Below are 21,037 nucleotides of genomic sequence, written 5' to 3'. Positions count from 1 at the left end.
ATCACGGGTTTGCTGAGAGTCACGAGCATGGAGTCTCGGTTAAGAACCACCCAAAGGGAGTGTACTAGGGTTTAAACCTGCCAGACATGTTCTACCAGAGGTTCCCATAATCATCATCCCATCTTTCGGATATTATCGGATATACGAATACTCGTATTCCAAAAATATTCTCAAGAGAGACTCTTATGAGTGTAGTATCGCGTAACAATCGCATCAGAACTGACATCTGAACGACCTCCGCACTACATCCTAAAAAATAGGCCAAGATGGGCTTGGTAAACTAAGGTCCTTGGCTTCTAAGGCACATGATTGAAAGAATAATGCCTAACCACAAATAACTTGTGTGACATTATTAATCCAACATGACCTCCACCAAGTGAATGGACTCGCAAGTCAACTGGCTAAGGAATACTCCACACCAGTCAACAAGACTACGCCATTCTCCTATCCTTGAGTGCACTTGAGTTCGGGTATAGAACTCATCTCACAGAGATCACCAAAGCGAACAACAATTGTATATCAAGCAATTCAAACATTACAATCAATACAGTTATCCCAAATTGTACAAAAATATGTCAAATAACACATAAACAATATCATACAACAAGGGTGAAAAGTAGGCAATGCCACCAGGGAAGGTCTAATGTTATCCCCAGCAGAGTCGCCACTTTTCTGTAGCGGTGTATTCATCACTTTATGATTTATTGATTAAATCAAAAGCAAAGCATACAAAGAAATCGAGTCGCCACCGCACTTTTATTTATCCAAAGGACTGGCTAAAAACCGAACAAAAGCCTAAGAAGTTTTACACATAGAAAACTAATGAAAAGATCAGAGAGTCTGGGTAAGGGGTAAATTACACAATGGGAAGGTGTTAGGCACCCATCACGTCCTAGGTACTCCTAGGGAGCCCTTTTCACACTTGTTGTATAAAAATGTTTATTTGTTTATGACATATTGTGCAAACATGATTGGGAAGATGAGAAAAGAATGTACAAGTTATTATTTTTGTGTTTGAACGGATGAACCCGTTGCCTACGTACCTTCCATCAAAGGTAAAGGATCAAAACGCCGTAGTTCGGCTAAAAGATTTCCAAAAATTAGTGAGTTCATTTTAAAACACAAGCTCTAAGGCTTTTCATTACCAATGGGAGAAAACTCAACCTGAATCAACAATCCACCATGCGAGGACGGCTTCAACATACTAGTGAGGGGTTAACCCTATAATAAGTATGGAAGACTTACAATCAACTCACTAAGGATAAGGTAAGATTTACATCAACCACTATGGTAATTGAAACCTATGGCTAATGTATGAAAACACATTAACAATGGACAAAGCCAAAAACAATTGAATGGGTGAAGCTAATTGATTATGAGTATTTACGAAATATGGTCAAAGTATGATTAAGGTTCAATTCAGAAAGAAGTATTATGAAAATGAAGTTTGAAAAGTCAAGGACTTAAAGTCCAGGTTTCTAATTTGAAAAGAGATGAGAATGTTTGCACAACATGTATTTACAAGTTTTAGAAGTCAACAAGTGAAAAGGGGTTTGAATCAAAATGGTATGGATGGAGGAGTGTAAAACTTCTCAGAAGTTCACCTCTTGAAATCATATAGAAGATGATTCAAGTGTGTCCTTTGGAATGAAGCAACAAAACAAGTAAGCAAAATAAAGGCAAGGTGATACTGGATGCCATCAATGGACTTATACCGATCTCACAAACAAAGGCGGATACCGGATACCAATAAATGGATTTACACCAATCTCCTAAAACAAAACAATGATACCGGATGCCAATAAATGGACTTATACCAATCTCACAAACAAAAGCGGATACCGGATACCAATAACTGGATTTACACCAATCTCCAAAGAATCAAGACATGGATGTCAGATGCCAATCTATCTGGACTTATACCAACCTCCAAAGGATGATCATAGGAGTACAAAGGCCAATAACATGGTCTTACAATTGCATCCTCACATACAACAAACAAACAAAAAGATGGATGTCAGATGCCAATCTATCTGGACTTACTCTAATCTCCAACAGATGATCATGGGAAAGCAAATGCCAACAACATGGACTTATAATTGCATCCTCACATACAACAAACAAATAGAAGCACTAAGCAAAGAGGACATAAGTGGCCAAAGAAATGGTCTTCCACTCAATCCCTTCCAAATCATAGGATCAATGGCCAATGAATGGACTTATAGTTGATTCCTCAATGGGCAAACTCAAACAAATCACAAAGATATGAAATGATGATCATGCAATAATGAACAATTAATGATGATAAATGCACAAAGGCAAGCAATCAAACATGTACATATGGATCAAGCAATCAATCAAACAAAGTCATTTAGCACACACTATAACCAAGCAATTAGGCTCAAGCAAGGGTTAGACTTTAAAGTCAACTGGAATGGGGTAAGTGGTGCTCTTAACCTTAACATTGAGAGTTAAGGTGAAGCAGATGAAAGGATATGAGGGGTGTGCCTCATCACTCTTATCCCTGGTCAGGAAGAGCATTGAATATCAGAAGGTGTGGGAGTTCAGAAAGTTGGAACTCTCTCCACAAGTTAATGACTCTATAGATCTTGGGTTAAGATCCACAATGCTTCAACATGTAATGTGAGCAAAGGGAAGACACACAGAATAGTAGGAGATGGACTACACATCTCTTCTATCTACCAATTGCCTTATCAAAAGGACTTTTCCTGCTTGGGGATAAAGATAAACAATCACAAACATTGCCTCTTAAGGAGGACTTCAGACAAGTGCCTGGCCAAGTAACAAGCCAGGTCTTCCAGACTACATGGAGAAGAAGATGTTATACCTCAATGCTAATGCTATCAAGCAAAGCAGAAGCAAGTTCACAATGGAACTATAGCAACTAAGGTACCTAAAATCAATCAAATATAATCAGTACACCAATCACAAGGTCCAAACAGACAAGATGAGAACCAACAGTCAACACAATCAATCACATGTGCAAAGCACCAACTCAAATCAAATGAGCTAGAGGCATCCTACAAAACAAATCAAGTTAGTCCATAACAAATCAAATAAACCAAACTCAATCCACTTGAATTAATCTCCTTAAAGCAATTGCTTCTTAACCTGAAAATCAAACTCAAACATGAGAAGTAGACCACTAGGACAAGGCCTAGGGTCAAAGGGGGAGAAATAAACCAAAACAGAACATGAAAGTTGATCAAAATCAAGATTAATCAAATAAGAACAAAGTACAATTGGTATCATATCAAAAGCATTCATCAAATCCATTTCATAAACAAAACATGTCAAACTAGGCAAGTTAGAAACTCAATGATGTAAACAGAATGAACACAAGCATATCAATACCAAAATGGCTCAATAAATTCCAAGAAAAATCAAGTCTAATCAGAACACACTTAATGAGTACCACACCAAAATTCATTGCATTTGGATAAGTAGAAGCATGTCAATTAAAATCAACAAGTCATGGTATGCAAAAACAAGCTCAAACAAGGCCACAAATGGTGCATCAACTTAAGGCAAGCATAAAACAGAGATGACAAATGATAAATGATCCAAACCAAAACCAAAATGAACTTCAATGTGTTAAGAATCAATGTACAAAATTTCAGGCTCATATGATAAGGCATGAGAATTTCACAAATCATGGAAGTTGAACACTCAACAAAAGTCCGATTATGACCAAGCAGCAAAGAAAATCTCAAACAAATTGGAAATGGATCCAAAAATTCTACAAACAATCATGCTTAAACCTAACATCCTGAAGTAACAACATGAAAAAATTCAAAGCAATTGGCATTTTAATGGCATGGTAAATAAAATCAAGAAGTTGGACAAGAAATGGTGTGACACACATTGTCACACCTCCATTGATCACATCACATCTCAACATCCAGACATGCAAAAATCACAAACTCTATACCAAAAGATTCATCAAAGTGTCTAGATTATGCATGTAAAGTTTCAGCTCCATTGGATCAAGCATCATGATTTCATAAAAGAAATAGCAAGCTATGTGCAAGGAATGACATGTGAACATAAGTCCTAGGCAATTATTTTTTCCAACCGTGCACAAATTTTGTAAAAATAACCAAAAAGTAGTAGACATTACAAGGATCATGGCATAAAAAATCTCATGTTAATTGGATTATTATTGAGAGAGTTATGATTTTTTCAGTGTGAAAGAAAATAAAAAAAAGTTAAAGGAAGCATGTTAACATGGAAGCATAATTGAAAAAGAAATGCAAAAGCCAAAAGAGAAAAGTCCTTGGTCCGGACTCGAACACGCGTGCTGTTCAAATGAAGCGCTACTTAAGTGAAACGCTGCGTTTCACTTAAGTACATGGCACAACGTGATTGGTTACATGGCTCACAAACACCAAATTCATGCAAACACAAGGCTAAGCAAGATTGAAACGCGATCTGGAAACAAAACCTAAACATTCATCATCATCTTCATCATGTTCATCATCATCATGAACTTTGGGTCACAGAAATTTACAAAACATATATCATTCAACTCGTCTTTCATCACACATCAACAATATAGCAATGATTTAGCCTAATTCTAACCATATCACAAGAACCGATCCAAATTAGTTTCACAATCCAAATTTCAAATCAAGATAACTTTCTCAATACCTAATGAAATTAAGAGATCTAAATTGCAGTGTGATCTACATGCTAAGATCTACAAAAGCCACATGAGAATTGCAAGAATTGAGAGTATCGAATTCCAACCTCAATGAACATGCAGTGTTGGAATCGTGTGAATCAAGGTCTGAAGAAGTGAAACAGATCTTCTATATTGCTTGGGTGAATGTATGGAAGCCAGACTTCAGCTCAACACAGCTTGATTTCGATGAAATTTCCAACTGCCATGTGAATGTTCAAGCTTCAACAGTTCCAATTCTTCAAGAATTCTCCAATATTTGCTTCAACAGATCTTCAATACTTCCTGCAGATGATGATTAGCACAAGAACAAGCAAAAGGAATGATGAAATTCGATGAAAAAAAGTTGAAGAAATTTGAGAGAATTTGAGAGAATTTTAGATGAAAAGTGTTTGGATATGAAATTATGAAGTGTTGATGCAGAATTCTGTTAGAATTAAGGTTATATACTCTCTACTAATCCAACTTGTTAATCATGTTTAATCATAATGCAAGGATTAGTGAAATGGCATGGTTTATGCAAAAATGGCAAAAATACCCTCATGCACACATGGCCAATGGAACAGTGCGAAATTCACTTTGAAGCAAGTTGCAAATGCTGTTTTGATGCAATTGGAATTGATTTGGAATGAAAATGATGCATGCTTTTCAAATTGGCATTTTCCCACCAAAATTCAAATTGATTCAAGTAAAAAATGCACTTTTTTTTGTGATGAGAATTTGTGAAATATGATGCATGATTATGATAGTAGGGATCAAGAGAAAATTGCTCAAAAAAGAATCACATGAATTGGCCTTTCGATGCACAAGTTATGCCTTGTTGAAGTTCAAATTTTCTTGACAATGATTTTATCATAACTTGCCAACCACACATGAGAAATGGATGTTCTTGGACTTTTTGGAAAGGTGAGAGCAAGATCTTCAACTTTAATGTTGGACAAAATTTCATTTGAAGCCTTCTTGGACATGTAAATTTGAGGAGAAGACCTTTCCATTTTTGGCAGTTTGAAATTACAGGTCACTTACTATTTTTGGAAACTTCTTGTCTGACCTCAAATCCTTCAATGTTGATCTTTGAAATGTTATATGAGGCTTGTATGGACATGAATGAGGTCTCTCAAACCATCTCCCACCTTCAAATCCCTGATTAAATGCACAGTTGACCACAGTTGACTTTGCTAGGGTTTTGGTTGACTGAACAATGCTTTGATAAATTTCAAGCCTCTACCACTTGAGATCTTGATTCAAAATGATATCACAACTCATATGAATCTCTTATGAATGATCATGGTGCCCAAATTCTCAAGAATGGCCACCATCTATGGTTCAATGAATGCCTTTGACTGGTTTGACCTAATGTTGCTTCATCTGCAAGTAACAAGGTTAGATGACAATATTTTTGTACCTTTGGTTAGTAAACAAATGAAAAGCAATGATATACAAATGCTAAACATGCTTGGTGATCAAGAACCACACTCAAAATAACCCACCCACAAGAAAGGAGGCAAAGGTGCACAATGATCCTTGAGGCAATGATATGATATGATATGATGCCATGAGGGATCTTAGGGACAAAATTGGGGTCTTACAGATGCCCCTATTTAAGGTCATTCTAGCCGGAGAAATGATGTTTAGAAATCTTCATCTCGACGCGGTAGAATGGGCTTAAATAACAGTAATGAGACAAATTTTGGTCCCTAAGGGACCTCATGATGCAAATGTATGCATGCAAAAGACACAAACTCTGCGGGGATATGGTTCACACAGAAGAAAAGACGATCCGTCGGAGTAATACACTTACCAGGAACAGAGACTCTAACAGGACTCTTATGGGGATAATAAAAGAAATGCGTGAGCAGGACACGGCTCTGAATTAGGGAAAACAGAAAACAGACTGGAGACTTTACTGGGGAAGTAAAGGACTCAAACTGGGGAAAAGACGAGTTCCAAAGGAAAACACAATCCGTTGGAAAGACACATGCTGACTCAAATTATCCACAAAGGATACCTCGGATAAAAATCCGGACTCGGACCAGGAAAGAAAATTCACAAAGAACCTCCCTGCCGGGGAAAATTGCATATATTGGGGAAAACGCCAATACAGCAAAAAGGGTAAAAATCACCACAAGAAAAACTCCACTGGAGAAGTGTCTAATAAAGAGACTCTCACGGGGAAAAGCAACAAGATGAGGTGTCACCGGTATAAGGGTAACAAACTCAGGAAGAATGAATATCTAAGACCGGTATAAGGGTGAGAGATATCAATCAACCAAACATCTGAGAAAGACCTGAAAAAAGGTACATCGACTCAGGAAAATCTGACTCCACAGGGGACCAAGGTCATAATAGGGAGCAGAAAGGAAGGAACACCAGGGATACCGAGGTATATAATAGGCGACCGACCAAAGCGTGAATTGGTTTTTACTGCCAAAACACTCATCATCCGAAAGGAGGGCTTGAAAAAGCAAATCGACTTACAGGATGGACATTCGAATCCACACCGGGAAAATGAATCTTACTCAACCGGGGACACAAACCCAAAGAGTGCATGAGATATGATATCCATTACCGTCAGAACGTGGATAGAATACTCGCATGAGATATATTATCTATTACCGTCAGAACGTAGATAATATACTCGCATGGAAGGAAACACCAGGGATACCGGGGTATATAATAGGTGACCTACCGAAAACGTGAATTGGTATATATGCCAAAACACTCATCATCCAAAACACAAACTGGTTAAAGGATGGATATTCGATTCTACAAAGAATACGAATCTTACTCTACTGGGGAAGATCAACAAAGGATTCCAACCAAAGAGTGAAAGAGATATATTATTCATTACCGTCAGAACGTGAATAATATACTCGAAAAGGGAGAGACACCAGAAATACCGGTTAGGGCATATAATAGGTGACTAACCAAAAAGAGGGACGATCGATACCAAGCATACGGGTAAACGAAGGACAACTCAAAAGGATAAATTGCAAGCATCCGGCGATTAATCAACAAAGAATATTCGACTCCGCAGAGGGAAACAACGAATCTTACTCGACTAGGGAAACACAAAAGGTTTCAACTAAAGAGTGCATGAGATATATTATCCATTACCGTCAGAACGTGGATAACATACTCGCATGGAAGATTATCCACAACCGGTTACTGGGTTAACAAAGGATAAATCGACCGAAAAGAAAGGCCTCGGGATACCAAAACTAGGTATATAAAGATGACCAATCAAAAGGAGCAACGATCATTACCAAGCAAACGGGTAAATGAAAGAAGACTCACCTGGGGATGAATTGCAAGCATCCGGAAATTACCCACAAGAACTAGCTGGGGATATATTGATAAACAATCAATAATTCGGGGAACAAATTACTAGCAAACGGTGAAAGGACCCACTGGCGAACTCCAAAGGATAACATTGCAAGCATACGGCAATGATCCAGAAGACTACTTGCTGGGGATACAATTGCTAGCATACGGCAATTGTCCACAAGCAAAGGGAGGACTATCAACATCAACTATTGAATGAAGTTAACCACAAGGAGTAACCATCATCGGTTAGGATGAACAACAAGGTTAACTCTGCAAAGGGGAGAAATTAGGGTTTACAACTACCGAATACGGGGTAGAATACCAAAACTCTGGCTGGGGATAAAATTGCTAGCAACCGGCAATCATCCACCTGTACCACAAGGCACAAACTCCGCTGGGAATAAAACCACAACGACACCAAATTCCGCCAATAACCAGAACGAACCACAAAGGTTACCTCTGCTAGGGGAAAAGAGATAGGACTTACGACTACCGAATACGGGGTAGTGGCCATACACTCTGATGAGGATAAAAGATTTAGGTTTACATCTACCGAATACTGGGTAGAAAACCAACAACTCCGCGTGGGGATGGGAAGAATCACAAATCCGCACGGGAACAATAATAGGGTTTATAACAAACCACAAACTCTGCTGAAGAGCAGGCAAACATGATTTACGACTACCGACTACTGGGTAGAAAACCAACAACTCTTGCTGAGGAATAAAAGGTATATAACCATAAATTCCGCCAAGAAGCAAGAACATAGGACTTACAACTATCGGATACGGGTAGAGGCCCACAAAACTTCGCTGGGGATAGAAGAATTATTGCCGGTTACTGGGCAGTTCATTCATTTATTCCACAGGGAAACACAAGAACAGTTGACAAAACGCCAATTCGGGATTGATCCGAAAAGACAGACTGAATCAAGACTCGTCCTATTGAGGATATAACTCAAAAGGAACAATTCATCCCAATATATGAGTTGGGAGGAAACGGAAGAAACCGTCATCCACGAGGATAATCTCAGCGGGGAATTGCAGAAGGAAAAGACAGACACTTTCTGCTTATGGGCTGACTCTATATGGAGAGATTTAAACACCCAACATCCGCCTGGGAAGATCTATTGGAGATCCCTGAAACCCATAGCAAGAGACAACAAACAAAAGATATATGGCAAAAAATGCAACATGAATATCTGAATGTTTATGAATATGCATGAATATGCGTGATTTATGTTTGATGAATGCTGACAAAACAGACATATCTAACACAAACAGGCCCAGGAATCAAACGCCCGGTGTAACACCCCAAAATTTGCCCTCCTCATTCATGCATTCATTTAGCATTTCATATTGCATTTCATCATGTCAATCAGAATTAGATCCAAAAAAAATAAAATAATAATAATAATAAAAAATTTTAATTAATTAATTAATTAATTAATTAAATAAATAATTAAATAAATAAAATATAATAAATTTTTTTGGACTTGGACCTTTCTCAAAAGCCCACTAAGCTACCAATATTAGCCTATAAATACTAGAGTTTCATTGAAACAAAAAGCCACACAGAAGAGGAGAAGAAAGAAGAGAAGCAAAATACTCTGAGGTTTCCTTGGAACAAAACCCTGAGGAAAAAGATAGTGAGAGAAGACCTAACGGAGTTCAGAGCAGCCTCCAAACCCCGAAGGGAACTCAACTACACAGAATCACCTCTGTCTCACATAAACCCTGAAGATTGTTTTGTAAACCTCACGGGTGCAACTCAATTTCAATCAAGCTCTCCAATCAGGTTTGCCTTTATTCCCATTACCTTTTGCTTTGAAGTTAAATACTCTGAATGTATGAGGTATGATGGATGAATTTCATTAGGTTTTTTCGCCCATGGGTTTAATATGTATATGAATGTATAAACAATGCCTTGAATGTTTAACCGTTTAATTTTTGAGTGTATGCCACAGGGTTTGAGGTTTCTGAAACTATACTGTTATTCATGAAAAAAATGCTTATGGTGTTTTACTAACCCTTTTGTTGAATTTTTGTGAGGGCTCACATGACTTTTGCAGGGATAACTTGCGTGGATTCCCACTTTATTTGTGGGATAACCCCTGGAGGTTCATTCCGATTACCTGTACTGACTCACTTTTCTTTGATGGTACCAGCTTGAGAGATCTCTGGGTTTCTTGTTCCTCTAATTGTTGTTACTTCGGATCTTTATCTGCGTGGTACTTTTACATTTTTCCTGCATTTTACTGCTTTCCTAGCTGGAAGACCTCGATAGGAGGCAATGTTTTTGTGTTTACCTCAAGATACATGTTTTGTGTTTTGTGTTCGTATCCCTGCAGGTAGCGCGGTTCCTTCGTCAAGGACTGCCTTTTTGCCCTTGAGCATCCCAAACCCTAAAACCCAAAGCAACACGTTAACTCCTTCTACTACAGGTGAGTAAGTCTCCAAAGGTCGAGCATCCGGTAGATTGCGTAGTGACGTCGTTCGTCCAAAACCCAATCCATAACCCCGTAGTTAGCCGAACTACGTTTTGCTCTGATTCTCAGGCCAGATGAGATACGTAGGCATAAGACGCGATGTCTTAGCGAGCACACATCCCCCAACCCATAGGTCAGCCGAGCTACGAAGACTCTGATTCTCATATTCAGATGAGATACGTATGCAGTGGATGCGACATCCGCGCGAGTCATTTTCATTTAACCCTTTTTTTTTGGTAAACAGCACAAGATAAACCCACACCCTTTAGACAAGAACTACAAAAGTGGATCCCGTAGAGTACTACGGATGCGTAGGGGTGCTAATACCTTCCCTTCGCATAACCGACTCTCGAACCCAAGATTTGGTTGCGAGACCCCGTCTTGTCCTTTCCTTTTTCAGGTTTACTTCGAGCGTTTCCTTTCCCTCCTTTGGGATGAATAACGCACGGTGGCGACTCTTCTGTCTTTTTCTTTCGCCGATTGTTTTTTTTTCGCACTGTATTTTTCAGGTTGCGACAGCTGGCGACTCTGCTGGGGACTCTGCTGGGGAGATACGGCTTCCCTAAGCGAGTCCCTCCTAGCTTTTGTAGTTTGTTTGTTTATTGGGTGTTCATGCTTTTGTACGGTTATTTATTTACCTGCTTTACCTTATTGCATTGTGTACATATCATTGCTTTATCTGTTGGCTGGCTATGGCTGCTTGGTGATCTTTGTGAGATGAGTTCTATACCCGAACTCGAGTGCACTTAGGATAGGAGAATGGCATAGTCCTGTCGACTTGTGTGGAGTTATTCCTTAGCGAGTTGACTTGCAAGCCCATTCACTTGGTGGAGGTCATGTTGAGATCAATAATGTCACATAAGTAAGTTGTGGTTAGACATTACTTGTTCCAATATAGACCTTAGAAGCCGAGGACCTTAGTTTACCAAACCCATCTTGGCCTATTCGTAGGACGTAGTGCGAAAGTCGTTCAAGTGTAAGGTTTGATACGATTGTTACGCGATACTACACTCATAAGAGTCTCTCTTGAGAATATTGTTGGAATACGAGTAGTCGTTCCTCTGATAATATCCGAAAGATGGGATTATGACTATGGGAACCTTTTGTAGAACATGTTTGGCAGGTTTAAACCTTAGTACACTCCTTTTGGGTGGTTCTTAACCTAAACTCCATGCTCGTGACTTGCAACAAACCCTTGATTCATGGTTAATCCGATCAGGTATCCTTAATATCAATGGAACTCGGGTGTTGATAAGATGTAAACCATAATCCACCAAAATGGGTGGTTGATATTAAGGATAACATGATCCATTCCATGACCTTTGTTTGGTGTGCTCTTAATTTCTCTCCAGACAGTGCAACCCGACAGATGTTCAAGCAGATACATCAATTCTGATTAACATGCCTTTGCATTGCATAACATCATCTGCATATTTGCATCCAACATCTCATGCTTATTCATTTGCAGGGTATTCCCTTTCAAAATGGGGGTGCCTTAAAACTGAACAAGCAGTGCATCGCATACCATGCATATTAACCCTTGTCTGTTTTGCAGGTGTCACCGCAGTGTCTAATGTTTGTTCCCTGTATCAGGCAGTTATTGGTCCCAAGCGAGTCCACAGATACCCGACAAAGGAAAACCGTCCACGACTAGCGATGGACCAAGTACAGAGAGAGCTGACTGATATGCGTGAAAGGATGGATCAGTTCATGACATTGATGACTGGTATGGCAGAAGGCCAGGCGAAGCTGAAGGAATTGGTTGAGCAACCGAGGCCCAATCCAGATTTGGAGATACCGAATGCTGAGGGGAACCCTGGTAACCCTGGGAACGCTGATAACCCTGTGAACACTGGTAACGCGGGTAACGCAAATGCTGATGGAAACCCGGGTAATGTTGGCAACACAGGGAATGTTGGAAATGGTATTGGCGGAAGGTACAATGTGAATCAAGGAATTCAGATTAACGGGCACCCCGTTACTGAAGATTATCAGTATGATCAATTTTCTTTGCACGACGAGGCCCTCGAGACCACTCGTCGTATGGATGAGCTTGCTGAGAAGCTCAAATCTTTGGAGTCTCAAAATTCCTTAGGCTTTGATGTCACAAATCTTGGTCTGGTTCAGGGAGTAAGGATTCCTCACAAGTTCAAACCCCCTACTTTTGAGAAATACAACGGGGCTTCTTGCCCACGCACTCATCTCCAATCTTATCTAGGAAGGTTGGGAGCTCACACGGAAGATGAAAAGCTATGGATGTACTATTTTGAAGACAGTCTAACTGGAGCTTCTCGTGAATGGTATTCTCATTTGTCTCGTACTACCATCAAGAGCTGGAAAGACTTGGCAGAGGCTTTTGTCAAGCAATATCAATACAACTTGGACATGGCTCCAAATCGGACCTTGTTGCAAGGTATGTCCCAGACTGCCAAGGAGACCTTTAGAGAATATGCTCAGCGTTGGAGACAGATTGCTGCATCCGTCCAACCCCCTATGTCTGAAAGGGAGATGGCGGACATGTTCATGAACACTCTTCAAGGCAATTATATTGAGAGATTGGTTGCTTGCCCGTCAATCAGCTTTGCAGAGATAGTAATTGCTGGAGAAAGAATCGAGAGTCTGTTGAAGATGGGCCGAATTCAAGACAATAGTGCTTCCAACTCATCAGGTCCCAAGAGACCGTTTGCTGGTAACGGTCAGCGAAGAAAAGAAGGCGAGACAAGCGTTGTGTATACCGGCAAAGGCAGGGGTAGAGGACGCCCTAATTACTATCAAGATCAAGTGGCCGCAGTCACTATTCCAACACCTGTTCCTCAACCGCAATATCATCCGCAACAACAACCCAGGTACAACAATCAACAACAAGGAGGTAATCCGGGTCAGCAGAGACACTATCAACAACGTCCAAGGCAGACGGACCGGGTCATCGAGCCAATCCCAATGCCTTATTCAGTATTACTTCCCAAGCTGATTGACATGAATCTGGTTATGCTGAGAACTCTGGCCCCACCAATCGATCCCAATAATTTGCCTAGATGTTATGATGTCAACGCCAGATGTGCTTTTCACTCCAACGCACCTGGCCATACTACAGATAATTGCAAGGCTCTCCAGTTAAAGGTACAAGATTTGAGAGATGCCCAGGCTATCAATTTTGCTCCGGTGCCTAATGTTATCCAGAACCCGATGCCGGCTCACGGCGGGCAGAGGATTAATGCTGTCGAAGTGGTTGAAGCTGGTAATGCCCAAGGCTGGGGCAAATTTGTGGAGCCAGTCATCAAAGAAGACAAGTTTGGATTGGGGTATGCTCCGGGATCTCAGAAGAATGAAGCCGGTACTTTCTCCAGCGGGGGTTTGGTTTCTCCCCACGTCGTCAATGCTACAGATGAAGACAAGGCTGACAGCGACTGTGACTTAGATAGTTGGATTCGCCCGTGTGTCCCGGGAGAAAAGCTCGACAATTGGTCGTCTGAAAAAGCCATCTGGGTTACTCTACTGAAAGAGTGATTTTTATTGTTTTCCTGTATTACATGCATAATAAAGTCTTACACTTTGCCCAAGGTGTAACGGCTCATTTGTAGGGCCATCCATTTAGTTACATTTCACAATTATTTTTATCATCAATAAAGGACGGCTTTTGCAAACAATTTTGTGTTCTCTTTCTTTCAGTTTTTTTTACTTTTTACAAAAAAAATGGCAATGTTTCTTTTTTCGTTTTTCCTTTCTTTTTAAAAAAAAACTCTCATTCTAAGGTAAAACATGATCCTCCATCATGCAGAGCCGACCACTCGGATCTCACTGCTAACGACACTGCTATGGCCAAGTATGACTTCGACAATCCTATCTATCAAGCCGAAGAAGGGGCTGAGGAAGTTTATGAATTGCCTGAAGGGTTAGCCAGATTGTTGAAACAGGAGGACCAAGCTATTACACCTTATCAGGAGGTGGTTGAGACCATCAACGTTGGTACCGAAGACGACAAGAAAGAGATCAAGATCGAGGCCAGTCTACAGGCCGAGAGAAAAAAACCGTTGATCATGTACTTGACTGTGTTAGAAAGGTCAATGGGTTGTGTGCTCGGTCAGCATGACGAGTCAAATCGAAAAGAGCATGCAATATACTACCTTAGCAAAAGTTTACCGACTGTGAACAAAGATACTCATTGCTCGAGAAAACTTGCTGCGCTTTGGCATGGGCTGCTCGCCGACTAAGACAGTATATGTTGACTCACACGACTCTATTGATATCAAAAATGGATCCAGTCAAGTATATTTTTGAAAAGCCAACACTTACCGGAAAAGTCACTAGGTGACAAATGATACTGACAGAGTATGACATCCAATACACTTCACAAAAAGCCATCAAGGGAAGTGTCTTGTCAGACTATCTTGCAGAGCAACCGATTGATGATTACTAACCTATGAGGTTTGACTTTCCTGATGAGGACATCATGTTTCTCAAATTGAAAGATTGAGAGGAACCACTCCCAGAGGAGGGGCCTGACCCTGAATCCAAATGGGTTATGATGTTTGATGGGGCGGTCCACGTCAATGGTCGCGGAGTTGGTATAGTGTTGATCACACCGGAAGGGGGTTCATATGCCATTTGGTGCCAGAATAACTTTTCCCTGCACCAACAATGAAGCCGAATACGAAGCTTGTATCCTAAGACTTGAGGAAGCTGTCAAAATACAGATTAAATCCCTGGATGTATACGGGGACTCAGCTTTGGTCATCAATCAAACCAACAGGGAAATGGTGCTATGCTGGAACTACGTACCCAGAATTGACGTATCTCGGTCAGAGACGAATGAAGAAAGCATTTGGTCAGAAAGTGCGCTCTCGGGAGTATCGAGTCGGTGAATTGGTACTCAAAAGATTTTTTCCTCCCAACACAGATCACAGGGGCAAATGGACACCGAACTATGAGGGTCCGTACGTGGTTAAAAGGATTTTCTATGGCGGAGCTTTGACGCTAACAACCATGGAGGGCGAAGGATTCCCGTCCCCTGTCAACTCAGACGTAGTTAAAAAATACTTCGCATAAAATAGACCCGCTGGACAGTAAAAAGAATAGTCCAGGCAAAAAAGGGGAATCTCGACGAACCAAAAAAAAGAATAAAGAGGTTCGGGCAAAAATTAGGGATATAAAAAAAGAGTACACCCGGTGAGTCGAAAACCCAAAAGGGCGGCTCAGGCAAAAATGGGTATCCCGATGGATTGAAAACCCGAAAAAGGGGGCGATCCAGGCAAAAGTTAGGGAATAAGCGAATGACTGTGATCTGAGTTCATCAGTGTTATATCACCGTTTCATTCAATCCGGTAATCTTCGAAGGTTAAAGATCGACTAATCATCCACTTCAGAAAGCAAGATGAGTAGAGCGTCTTGAGGACATACGAACCATAGCAGAGTCGAAACTCAGTGGGACCCCGTTTCCACATTTGCCATTAGGATAGTTCTCTTTTTATAGCGATCACCTCTTTTCAGGGATCAGCTTCCTGATACCCTCGCCTATTCCTGGCACAAATTTTCTCCCCATTAAGAGTCGAATAATTCAGTTAAAGAGCCTCTTTATTTTTCATTTATCAGTTTGTTTGCAAAAATGTCTGAATTTTTGATAAAACATATTGCATATGAACATAATGGTGGCTTTTGCAGATGATTTGCACAGGAAAACATTTAAAATTGCTTTGAATGTGCTTAATCCCGAACGGTGAATTCAAACCGAGTAATTCCCCCGAGGCATACGTGTATTTTTGGTTGCAGGTCACAGGAACCGGATGCCAAGTCATGAATCCTCATCCCCAAGCGGTTGACAAAGTCTCTCCTCAGCAGAGCATGTTCCCCAACAGAGTTGACAGTATCCAGACTGTCTATCCCCAACAGAATTGACAGTATCCAGACTGTCTATCTCCAGTAGAGTTGACAATATCCAGACTATATATCCCCAGCGGGGTTGACAGTGTCAGACTGTATCTTCCTAGCAACAGCGGAGTGGTTGCATACCCAACGGACAAGAGGGTGGTGTTCCCAGTGTTCATCTCATCCCCAATAGATTATTTCTAACAGATTTGTTCTAATCCCCAGCTAGAGGACGATTAGCAAGTTCATATCCCCAGCAAAGGTCGTTTCCTACGACATTTCCCCAGGAAGTGTTTTCCCCACAGACTCTCCTCACAGAGCCTCGCCGAGAAAAGTTTCCATAGTTGATACTCCCCCCGCAAGGTCAACTTTTCAAGCAGCCAATTTATTTTTGGTGGCTCATTGGTCCCGGCAGACGGATCATTCCCCACAGAGCATTCAAGGATTGATACAGCGATCTGTTCCCTACCGGAGTTTGCTTCCCCTAGCAGATTTCTTTTTTTCTTTTACACCATGCATAGCATTTGCATTCGCATGCATATCATATCAAGCATACACATAAGCTGATAAACAGGTTCTTCCAAGCAGACTGAAGAATTACTTTACAACCAAGGTCTTGAGATCCAGCCAGAGGATCAAGCGTGATTGATCCAGCCTGAGGGTCATTTTGAAGATTCAGCCTGAGAATCGTTTTCCCGTGATCCAGCATGAGGGTCACTTTTTGAAGATTCAGCCTGAGAATCGTTTTCCCGTGATCCAGCATGAGGGTCATTTTTGAAGATTCAGCCTGAGAATCGTTTTCCCAAGAGTCAGCCTGAGGCTCAATTTGAAGATTCCCCAGTGAAGTCTCCTACAAGCTTTATTTCCCTAGCAAGTCTAATTGAGGAGTCGTTACAACATGTTCTAGCCCGAAGAATATGTACGAAGCCCAAAAGTGGAATATGCTCGAAGCTGCGTATCTAATATGAAGGTTGCGTGTAGATTTCAGAAGAGGGTCAACCAGCGCATGCCTCAGATGCGGGATCCTAATGACGGGAATTTATCATCAAAACAATCCAGATCTAGCCAGAAGATCGAAATAGATTCGGCCAGAGAATCGAAACAAAGGAGATCTAGCCAGAAGATCGAAGAAGATCTAGCCAGAAGATCGAAGTCAGGTCTAGCCCGAAGACCGGAAATAGATTCAGCCAGAGAATCGAAACAATTCAGATCTAGCCAGAAGATCGAAGTAGATTCAGCCAGAGAATCAAATTAAGTTCAGATTCAGCCAGAGGATCGACACTCTAGATCTAGCCAGAAGATCAAAGTCAGGTCTAGCCCGAAGACCGAAAATGGATTCAGCCAGAGAATCAAAGGAAATAGATTCAGCCAGAGAATCGAAACGAAGGAGATCTAGCCAGAAGATCGAAAAAGATCTAGCCAGAAGATCAAAATCGTATCCAGCCCGAGGATCAAAATTAATATCCAACCAGAGGACTAAATTGAGTATAGGTTCAGCCAGAGGATCGAAACTCCAGATTAAGCCAGAAGACTGATTCAGATCAAGCCAGAGGATCGGAAGAAAAATAAACAGCACAGTGTATTTCCGCGTTTTTGTGGTGTTCTCGGAGCGCAAATTTTCGGTCTATCTTTGGTATTCAATCACAGCTCACCCCGTTTGTCTGATAAGCTATTCGCTTTCATCCTACTCGGGTTAGCTGATGATTGAATAGGGGCAGCTGTAACACCCCAAAATTTGCCTTCCACATTCATGCATTCATTTAGCATTTCATATTGCATTTCATCATGTCAATCAGAATTAGATCCAAAAAAATAAATAATAATAATAATAAAAAATTTTAATTAATTAATTAATTAATTAATTAAATAAATAATTAAATAAATAAAATATAATAAATTTTTTTGGACTTGGACCTTTCTCAAAAGCCCACTAAGCTACCAATATTAGCCTATAAATACTAGAGTTTCATTGAAACAAAAAGCCACACAGAAGAGGAGAAGAAAGAAGAGAAGCAAAATACTCTGAGGTTTCCTTGGAACAAAACCCTGAGGAAAAAGATAGTGAGAGAAGACCTAACGGAGTTCAGAGCAGCCTCCAAACCCCGAAGGGAACTCAACTACACAGAATCACCTCTGCCTCACATAAACCCTGAAGATTATTTTGTAAACCTCACGGGTGCAACTCAATTTCAATCAAGCTCTCCAATCAGGTTTGCCTTTATTCCCATTACCTTTTGCTTTGAAGTTAAATACTCTGAATGTATGAGGTATGATGGATGAATTTCATTAGGTTTTTTCGCCCATGGGTTTAATATGTATATGAATGTATAAACAATGCCTTGAATGTTTAACCGTTTAATTTTTGAGTGTATGCCACAGGGTTTGAGGTTTCTGAAACCATACTGTTATTCATGAAAAAAATGCTTATGGTGTTTCACTAACCCTTTTGTTGAATTTTTGTGAGGGCTCACATGACTTTTGTAGGGATAACTTGCGTGGATTCCCACTTTATTTGTGGGATAACCCCTGGAGGTTCATTCCGATTACCTGTACTGACTCACTTTTCTTTGATGGTACCAGCTTGAGAGATCTCTGGGTTTCTTGTTCCTCTAATTGCTGTTACTTCGGATCTTTATCCGCGTGGTACTTTTACATTTTTCCCGCATTTTACTGCTTTCCTAGCTGGAAGACCTCGATAGGAGGCAATGTTTTTGTGTTTACCTCAAGATACATGTTTTGTGTTTTGTGTTCGTATCCCTGCAGGTAGCGCGGTTCCTTCGTCAAGGACTGCCTTTTTGCCCTTGAGCATCCCAATGTCGCGATGTCGCAATGTCGCGGATAGCAAGAGTCGCCACCGACTTTTCTTTTATCCAATAAGGAAAGGTGGAAAAGAACAGGAAAGACCTCAATAGATTTTGGGTTCGGGAGGTACATTATACAAAGGGAAGGTATTAGCACCCTTTGTATCCATGGTTATCCATGGGCTCTTAATTGCTGGATCACTTATATTTTTGTCTGAAAAGTGTTGGTGAATTGTTTAAAAATGTTTCGAAAAGAGAGTTTAACTTTGTAATGATTCTCGTATGAATGTATACAAAGTGGTTATCTCGTTTAGTTTTGAAAGTTGTTTGAAAAAAATATAACTCGGTAATGATTCTAGTATGAATGTATACCAAGTGGTGATTTTCCAAAAGAGGTTTTGAAAGGTGTGAGGTGTTGAAAATATTTTAGGTTATGATCCAGTAATTGAGAGTTATACCTTCCTAAGGTCGTTATGAACGTTTCCTATCCTTATGAGGGTAAAACTGTCCTTACTATTGAGAAGTAAGTAATTTTACCCTTTGGATGTTTAAGGGTCATTGTAGGGTCATCGATAGGTCATTGAAGGCAACAGTTGTAAGGATACCTTAGCATTCGAAGGGACGATCATCATTTAACCGTAGGCTACACCGAAGGGTCATCGAGGGACAAAATCATATATTCGAAGGCAACATCCGAGGGACTATGATTTATTTTAAAGGGACATGATGATTTAATCGAAGGGTCTTTGCTAAGGGTATCCCCACATTCGCGGGACATGACCGTAATACCGTAATATCGTAAGGCAATAAAGAGAGGTCCAAGATCACATATTTAGAGGCCATATTTTACAATCGATTAGGTAATTAGGATGAATCTCCACATTACAATTAATACATTAAAATTAATACATTAAAATTAATACATTAAAATTAATACAGTAAAATTAATTAGGTAATTTAGGGTGAAACTCCACAAGGGTATCCCACCCCTAAGGTGGAATGCCTAGCCGGCCATTTCCTTGGAAACATGTAAACCTTTACACAATTCAACACACGGATTAGAGCATCGAGATAAAATATAATTGAAAGTTGCACCATAAAATAAACACAACAATCATGAACTCAAACCAAATGATGCAGAATTATAATAACATAAGATAGAACAACCAAAAAAAAATGAAACAGCCGCTGTTCCATTCGCCCCTGCTTCGCCTAGCGAAGGCCTAGCGAGTACTCGCTACTGGCTCGCTTAGCGATGTGCTAGCGAGCGCTGCTGGTTTTTGAATATGATATCAGTATAATCTCAACCAATTTTATGCCTTATGGATCTCATTACTGCAATTATACGATTAATCATTTAAGGTATGCATGGTATATATTGAAGTTCACATGCCAAGCTTAAGGTATTTCATAAATCTAATCATAAAGTCATATGCAAATTAAGAATATAAAACAATGATAGCAATGTAAACCTGTTAGCAGCTGAGTTGTGACTTCGAATCGGCAAATCGGATTGAATTGGGCGGAGGTAGAACTTGGTGCCGCCGAGTTCCTTCCAGGTTTGCCTCCAATGAGTATCAGGGTTTGCTTGCTAGGGTTCTCCTTTCGTCCTTTTTCGTTCTCCTTTTCATTACTGAAGTGCTGGTATTTATAATGCTCTTTTTCATGACCTAATGGGCTCAGAATGAAGCCCGAAATTTTCTGTTGTCTGTCAGCTTCGCTAGGCGAGCGTGTAGCGAACGTTCGCTAGGCGAGCGTGTAGCAAACGTGTAGCGAACGTTCGCTAGGCGAGCGTGTAGCGAACGCGTAGCGAACAGGCCAGTTTGGGCCATTTTCTGGATTGGGCCATTCGTGAGC

Source organism: Lathyrus oleraceus, chromosome 6 (genome assembly GCF_024323335.1).
Source record: "Lathyrus oleraceus cultivar Zhongwan6 chromosome 6, CAAS_Psat_ZW6_1.0, whole genome shotgun sequence".
Classification (NCBI taxonomy): domain Eukaryota; kingdom Viridiplantae; phylum Streptophyta; class Magnoliopsida; order Fabales; family Fabaceae; genus Lathyrus; species Lathyrus oleraceus.
Note: the sequence above shows the minus strand (reverse complement) of the source record.